General features: G+C 42.8%; 1 long non-coding RNA gene across 1 annotated transcript; it reads left to right on the top strand.

Moving 5' to 3' along the window:
- The first annotated feature begins 7,029 nt into the window (after window positions 1-7,029).
- On the top strand, window positions 7,030-8,019 carry LOC120287576. Its single transcript, XR_005545702.1, has 3 exons — window positions 7,030-7,104; window positions 7,190-7,255; window positions 7,970-8,019. It is a non-coding gene; the product is annotated as an uncharacterized LOC120287576 (long non-coding RNA).
- The last annotated feature ends 741 nt before the right edge of the window (window positions 8,020-8,760 follow it).

The raw sequence follows: 8,760 nt of genomic DNA, 5'->3' as shown, positions 1-8,760 counted from the left end.
TTCCATCTTTTTGAATTTGTCCCCGTTCTAGATCTGATTTTTGGAGAGTTCAGATTCTTTCGTTCTCTGCACTCCAACTTGACTTCACTTGTGAGATGTGAGGCGTGATGGCACCGCATATTAAACTAATTAGGCCGCGTTTGTTTGTGTTTCTGTTCAAAAAGTGTTTCAGGGAACAGAAATAGAAAAAACTATTTTTGTTCCAGTGAACAATTTTTGACGAGAAAGACGCGTTTGGTAAACTTGTTCCGGGAATAAAAAATTAATAGAAACATATTTGGTAAATTTATATTCTTTTTTTTTCTTTTAAATTTTTAATATTTTTATTTATTTTTCTTTTTTCTTTTCTTTTTCTTTTTTTTTTTTTTTCTTCTTTTGGCAAGTTGCCGGTTGCCGGCAGCCTTGCCTAGATCCGCCTAGCGAGGTCGAGCGTCGCCGGCCCTTGGTGAGGCTCGGCCTCGCCGGGGGCCAGCGACGCTCCAGTGAGGTCGCCGACCCTCGACGGTGTCGCCGGCCCTCGACGGCCGGTCGCCGGCCATGGCTGAGGCTGGCGATCGGCCAAAGAAAAAAGAAGAAGAAAAGAGAAGAAAAGAAAGAAGAGAGAAAAAATGTTTTTCAAAAGTGTTTCTGGAACAAAAAAATAACTTTTTTTTTGTTTCTCATTTCCGTTCCAATTTTGTTCCGGAAACAAAAAAACAGATTTTGAACAAAAACGCAAACAAACGCGTTTCTGTTCTTTTTTTGTTCCCGAGAACAAAAAAACAGAAAATCTGTTTATGAACAAAAAAAAATAAGCAACCATGCACGCCCTTAGTCTTTGTTTCTTCTTTCCTGTTTTTGATAGAGCAATGAGGTAATGAGGCCGTGATCCTCTCTGTTTAAAGTGTATCTCTTTAAGGTGTCCACGCATCGACTATGACCACCCACACAAGTCACTGTGCATGACGATATACAACCCCAAGCAACACTGGTCACGATGCCCAGCCGAACCACCGCCAGCAACAGTCCGGGCCTCGCGACTACTGAGCCAGAGCAGAGGCCGACGAAGAAGAGAGGTTGGGGGGGAGAAGAGGGGGGAGCAGGATGGGCTGTGATGGTGGCGGCAGTGCGGAGGCACAGCTGGCAGAACGGATGGCGGTGCGTCTGGAGCTGGTGCGGTGGAGGAAGGGGAAGGGGTGAGAAAAGGAAATGTACGGATTTGTTTGGTTTTTGGATAAATTTTGAATTGCTGATCTAGATGTAACATTACAAGAAAACAAATATAATATCAGGGCATAGCCTCACCAAAGTTTCGTCCTGTAGTTTGTACAGGCATTAGACGAATCGAACCCTAGGATCTTATGATTTTGGTCCAACTCGTACTTCATTAGACGGCAAAGCGTACGCTGGTCTCTTAAAAACAAACATGTCTTCCTAAACATACCGCTCAATGTGCTGCTTAGCACATAGGGTTCAGAATACGAGACAAGTTGCATTGCTTGATATAACGTGCACAGATGATGAAAGTTGATTTGTATAACTTAAAAGTTGAAAAAGAAGAAAGAGAGAGCGGGGCTTTCTCTTTGTCAGGCTCATTGGAAATAAAAGATGATTATCACATGTTAAAACGAATACTTCTCGGGTAACATTATGCATCCTAATATGTAGGTCACTAGTCCTTATAGATCCGATTACGTTATCCTATCAAAAGTGCATTAAATGAGGTTTCACTCATACAGCGAAGAGCATAACCTCAAATGCTAGGATTCGAATATCAAGTTCGTGGCATTGTGACTAGGGTCGTGATAAGGAGGAAAGAAAGTTTATAGGCTTCTTTGGAAGTAATAAAAATCTAAGGCTAGTAATTTGGGTTTGCATGTTATATCCGGGTCTTGTAATTGTAGCAAGTCATGTTATTAGAGAATATTATATTGTCAATTATATATAGAAATTATAAATGATTATACAATTATGTTAGAACTTGTTAGTTTGTATTAGAGATTGTCAACCCTAGGTGTTTATCATGACTTGTCTGACAAATAACCCATCAACACAAATCAAGAGTGTGGGTTATATATATATATATCCGGTAAAAGTGGGTCCACGGATAACTTTTCTATTTTAATGAACCAACCAATCACATGCAAAAAGAAAAAAAAAGAATATGTACGTCAGGATAAATTGATATTTGTCATCATCCATGACATCAAATCCAAGAGATATGTCACTAGTCTATGTTTCAAAGGAGAAGACGTCACGAAAGGTGCCGGGAATAATAAATGGATAGGCTCTAATAAACAATCATTACTTGACAAATGACCACGTTTTTGTTTTTTTTTTTCTCTCATTATTTTACTCTCTTTTTTTGACGAGAAACAAAGCTGATATTATTAGATACTAGGTAAAGATAATACAGCATGAGCATCAGTACAAAGAAGATCCAAAAGAGCAGAGGGGGGACTAGACACCCAGTTGTTAGGAAGGAAATCAAAACACCGGGCCTTAGCAACCTAGTCAGCAACCCGATTAGAATTCCTACTGCAGTGGGCTAAAGAGAGACCCAAAATAGACTCCAATTTGTGCTTTGCCCGGTCCACAAGGGGTTGCATTGACCAATTAAAAGTAGAGGACGACAATAGACTATCCACTAGCAACCGACAATCGATAGAATAAGAAATTCTTTTTCTGGGAATTAGGGATAAGGGTTGAAGAGATAAAATCTAGGGTTTCAACCAAAGCGACCGCCTCCGCTTGCTCAGCCGAACCTACCTCAATATGCTTTGCAAACCCATTTCGAATCCTCCCAAAAGAATCTCTGCAAACACAAGCAATAGCAGCCCAAGGTCTTGCGCTTGGATGGTGAGGACGAAACGGAGCAGATCTGGTCTACGAAGAGTCGAAGAGAACTGACGTCTTCTCTTTGGTCGTCTCTCTGGGTGAGGCGTGGCCCAATGCCGAAGGTAGAAGTCTGCTAGTAGATTGATGGGTAAGCTGAGGTCCTAGATGTGGGGCTTCGCTTGCTTCAACAGCACAGGTGCGTGGGTTATTCGTGCCGTCTTCCTCCTCTTCCGGTTCATACTGCTTTCCATGGTGTGCGTCGGCAATGCTGTTGTGATTTTGCTGCTGTGGTGGGTATTCAGATCTGGTAGATCTGAGATTTCCTTCTTCAGATGCAGAGGCAGCAGACATAGCTTCGATTATACCGGTGCCGAGACGCAGAGGAAGGTTTTCTGTTTCTTCTGAACCGCGAGACTTGCCATGGGCGTCATCCCTGGGTCTTCTGAGCTGCGATCTGGGTCTTCCGAGCTGCGATCTTGTTAGATGTGCATATTCGGTGGCTTTAAGAGGCTGGGCGTCAGTTGCAGGGGTGAGATCGACGGCAGCAATTGTTCCGCTGGTCAGGGGGGAGTGACCGGTGGGGTCTGGTCTGAGTCGCGGGCGTTCTTCCACAGCACATGTGAGTTTGTTCAATACTTCTTCTTCCCTTTCATCCGGTTCGTAATGCGAGCTTCGCTAAGCCGCGACATTCACTCTGAGCTGCTGCTGTGGTGATGAATAATCACATCCAGTAAATCTGAGGGATGATTCCTTGATTGCAGAGGCAGGGGAACGTCTTTCTCTACGATCTGAAGCACGAAGCATGCTATATTGAGCATCTTTCACTGGTCTTTTATCTTGCAATGGTGCTGGTAGTCTGGGTTCTTGATCTTCGGTTAAAAACGAGGAACTCTCGAGTGGATGATCTTCGGTTGCAAAGGCGTTGGGTTCGGAAGCGATGATTCCACGGGTCTCTTCCACATCGGGATCAATCAGTATTTCCGCTTCAGTTCTATGTCTGCATATCCCGAGAGGGCTAATGTCTTCATGAGGCTGTACAGATGGTAACGGAGCCACTATATTTAGGCTTCTACATAGAGATTGACTATTGTCTTGCATCACTTTGTATCTGTTCTGCATCGTCGGTGCTCCTGCGGGGGTAATACTTGGACGCGGGATGGCTTGATCTAGACTTGTAATTCTGTTCTGAACAGGTGTGCACTGTGTCGAGGCTGAACTTCTTGACTCTGAATAAGATGATATCGGCTGGACTTGTACCTCCGGCGACCTGTTGGTATCGCCAATGATATTAAATGAGGCATCGATATTAATTATAAGAGTTCCAGGTGGTGGAGGATGCCATTTTTCATATTCCCCTTGGCATTGATTCTTTTTGGGGCTTTTCTATTCCAAGCGGAAACGGTCCTTTGATGTGGTGGCGTTGAACAAGGTTCGGTGCGGATTTAAGGTATGATGGTTAAAGATAAATTGGTTGTGATCTTTCCATATGCACCAAAGAACTGTGGCAACCATTTCAAACTTATTTGAGTCACCTTGCCTCACAAAATATCGAGACAACCAATCATCAAATCTTGTTAAGCCAACTCGATCTGTGCATGTTTGCAGGGATGAGTCGTTCCACACTTGGGTCGTCCAGGGGCATAGCAGTAAAGTGTGCTCAATCGTCTCGGGTTCCGACTTGCATATTGGGCATAACGGTTCCGGTACCATCTTTCTCCTATAAAGATTATCCAAGGTAGGAAGCGCATTCTGGCATGCACTCCATAGAAAGAATTTAATTTTCAGTTGTACCACAGAGTTCCAAATAAGCTTCCAAATGAGTGGGTCAAAATGGTGTGATGATGTTGGTATAGATCTGCTAGGAATGTCTGGTTTCCTATTTGAAAAGTAGCCACTCTTTACTGTATAGGTTCCTGATTTATTATTTGGCCAAACCAACTTGTCTTCGGTAGTTGGGAGTCCGAAGGGTGTTTCCTTAATTGCTGTTGCTAGGGGTTCATCAAATAAGGATAGCAGTAGATCTTCCTTCCAAATTCCAGCTTCAAAATCTATCAAATCAGCAACTTTGGGCGGTTCATTCGGGCTTGCCATTCCTCCAATTCTTCCTAATTTCAGCCACTGATCCTCTCTAATGGAGATTTTCTGTCCATTACCCACAGCCCAAATAAGTTGGGGAGCAATTGCATTTCTTCCCCACGACGGATAAGAACCTTTTCCCGCTTGCCAAAAGTTACAATTTGGGAAATAAAGGCCTTTCATGAATTGGGATAATAGTGTATTCGAACTCTGAGACATCCTCCAGGCTTGTTTCCCTAACATGGCCGTGTTAAAAGCTTGTAGATCCTTAAAGCCAAGGCCGCCTTCGTCCTTTCGTAGTTTTAGAGTCTCCCATTTACGCCAATGTAGAGCAGAATTCTTGTTAGAGCTTCGCCACCAGAAATTAGAGATTTTCCTCTCAATTGCTTTGATAATTGAAGTTGGGATTCTGAAAATTGACATAGCATATTGAGGTATCGCCTGAACCACTGCTTTGAGAAGAATCTCCTTTCCAGCTCTTGAAAGTAAGTTATCCTTCCAACTTTCCAATTTCGAGTTGACTCTGGCCAATATCCATGCGAACATATCTTTTTTTGAGGATCCCCAGTCTGAAGGAATTCCTAAGTATTTCCCAGTTTTTGTAATTTCTGGAATCCGCAGCACCGATACCATGTTACTTCTAAGGCTATCTGGACACCCTTTGCTGAAAAACATTCCTGATTTGTTGAGGTTTATGGCTTGACCAGATGCGTAACAGTAGTGGTGGAGTACAGTTGACAAGTTCTGACATTCCCGTATTGTGCCATCTAGGAAGAAAATAGAGTCATCAGCAAATAATAGGTGGGACAGGGTTGGACAGGTCCGGTTTAGCTTGATGCCGTGAATGTTATCCTCTGCTATTGCTTTCTTCATCATATAAGATAGGACGTTAGCAACAATAATGAACAGATATGGTGATAACGGATCCCCCTGTCGAATACCTCTAGATGGCTTGAAATAGGGTAAAGATTCACCATTGAGATTGATGCTATATGATACAGTGGTAACGCATTGCATAACTCACTTCATCCAATCAGCACTAAATCCCATTTTATGTAAACATGCTTGCAGGAAGTCCCATTCGATTCTATCATAAGCTTTCTGCATGTCGAGTTTAAGAATAGCCTGAAATTTTTTCCTCCTGTCTCGAGTTCGTAACCGGTGGATAACTTCTTGAACAATTAGGATGTTGTCCTGAATTTGCCGACTCCCGACGAAAGCGCTCTGCTCCTCAGCAATGATGTCTGGTAAGAAAGGTTTGAGTCTATTTGCGAGTATTTTAGAAATGATTTTGTAGATAAAGTTACACAGACTTATGGGCCGAAATTGATCTAACCTTTCTGGGTTTGAATTTTTAGGAATAAGAGTAATTCGGGTTCTATTGATGTCTGGGTTTATGATTCCAGACTCAAAGAAACACTGTACCTCCCTGAAAACATCCGCACCTATGTCTTGCCAATGCTGATGGAAAAATAGGCCATTCAGACCATCCGGTCCAGGAGCTTTGGAAGCCCCCATTTGGTGAGTAGCTGCATATATTTCTTCCATTGTCACCGCTTCTTTTAGTTTCGAGTTCATAGCTGCAATAACTGGTGTTGGGATATGGTCAAGAATAGGCTGGAAATTTCGCGGTCCGACCAAAGTATATGAGTTATTGAAATACTCCACCGTCATATTTGTAAGGTTCTCAGAATTTCTCACCCAATCTTCTTCAGCATTCAGTAGCATCGAGATATGGTTCCTGTTTCTTCGTTGTATAGTGGCCGCATGAAAAAATTTGCTATTCCGATCCCCCCATTTCAGCCACTTAACCCGAGATCTAATACCCCAAAACATTTCTTCCCGACGCCATAGCGAGTCGATTTCTTTATGAATATGCCGAATTCTGCTTTGATCATACTCCAAATTAGGGTTATTTATGTGGAACATAAGTTCATTTTTCAGCCCCTCAATTTGTTTGGAAGCATTAGGAAAACGCTTTTTGCTCCAGGCCGTTAGACGCATCGCTACATTAGATAATTTGACAACCATGTTCTTCCTATGGGACGCCTCCCATGTCCGCTTTACAATTTCCTTACATTCGTCATCCTCCACCCAAAATGGTTCATATCTAAACTGTCGCTTCTTGCGTGTTAAAGCAGGTAGAGTTGACAAGATAAGAGGACTGTGGTCTGAACCAATGGCTGGTAAAGCTGTAACTTCAGCATTCGGGTAAGTTATTCTCCATTCCATGGTACATAATGCTCTGTCCAGCCTTTCTTTGACATTTTCTTCACCCTCTCTTTTGTTCGTCCAGGTAAAAGCGCACCCTTTGGCTTCCAAGTCCATTAGTGAACATGCATATAAGAAGTCCCTGAATGCGGTAAGGCGACAATGTTCAGCCATCCTCTTTCCTACCTTTTCCCAATGGTATAATATTTCATTAAAGTCCCCAATGCATATCCAAGGGCAGTGATTGGAGAGACTGATTCCTTGTAGATCATCCCATAGGATAAGGCGTTCATGAAATACATTAGGAGCATGGAGGAAGGTAATTTGCATATTCTGGTTATTTTCATGCAGAAAACAGTGCACATGTATATAGAAGTTAGAGTGAGATTCGATTGAAAGAGAAACCTGGTCATCCCAAAAGAGAGCCAAACCCCCCAATAAACCTTCTGGATTCACAATAAAGTTGTGTGTAGTCTTAAGCCTTCTTTTCAAACGCTGAACTTTCTGCTCTTGATTCTTTGTTTCCATAAGAAAAATAATGCTTGGTCTTTCTTGAGTCGCAAGGACTCTAAGAGCTTGAATTGTCAGGGGAGACCCCAATCCCTGACAATTCCAACTCAGGAGTTTCATGGCTGCACCGGTGGCTTATTAGGGCCAGCCACCAAAGCCCATTGAATAGATTTCTCTTCCTCCGTGATCGGGATTTCTATGAGTTGTGAGTTGTCAGCATCAATTGATTTTGTGGACTGAGCACCATAGGGGCAAAATCTTTTTCCTTTCTTGGATGTAGGACGTTTAGTAGATTTTGCTTTACCTTTCGCTGAGTTTCTTATTGTTGGTAAATAGGGCTGCTTCTCTCTTTCAGCTTCTTTGAGGTTTTCATCATGAAGGGTGAGCATAGATTCAGCATCCAAGCAACTGCTATCACGTTTTTGAGGAGATTTGCCTTCCATAATAGTCAAGGCTCGGGAAGATACAAGTTGTGCAGCTCATTGTTCTTCCTCATAAGAGTGCTGTGATCAGGGAGGCAAAAGGGCCTGCTTTCCTGCATTTGATGGTTCTTGAGTTTCATGGATTTCCGCTTGAAGAGGAGTCTCCGGCACCATTTCTTCTTCTTCAATGAGTTGGGATTGTTTTCCATAGAATATTTTGCCATATGGGCTTAGTATCCGTGCTTCCGCTCGCAACCAATTCCCAAAATTACCCGGTATGTCTTCTTCCAATCTTGTAGATTCATAAGGAATTTCCTTGCAAGCCGAGGCATAGTGGCCAATTCTACCACAAGAGTAGCAATAGTGTGGTAGCCTCTCGTACTTGAACTCGATCCACAGCTTTTTGCATCCTAAATTAACCACTATCCCTGTCTTGATAGGAGTAGCTAGGTTGAGCTTAATCCTAGCCTTCCCAATCTTATATATGCCATTTCCTTTTGCTTCCAGCTTCACCTCAAGAACTTCGCCGATCCTTGAAGCAATTTCTCGAACTACCTCCGATGTAACTCTGCCAAAGGGGAGGCCAAATAGATGCACCCAAAATGGGCATTGGGAGAAATCATAGCAAATATCGGGAATATCCGGGTCACACTGTTGAAGCACAAGGAGGTTACTAGAAAAAGACCAAGGGACAGCATCAAGGATTCTCTGTTTTTTAGCTTCC

The sequence above is a fragment of the Eucalyptus grandis genome, chromosome 8, assembly GCF_016545825.1.
Source record: "Eucalyptus grandis isolate ANBG69807.140 chromosome 8, ASM1654582v1, whole genome shotgun sequence".
Taxonomy (NCBI): Eukaryota; Viridiplantae; Streptophyta; class Magnoliopsida; order Myrtales; family Myrtaceae; genus Eucalyptus; species Eucalyptus grandis.
This window is presented reverse-complemented; position numbering and strand designations above follow the sequence as displayed.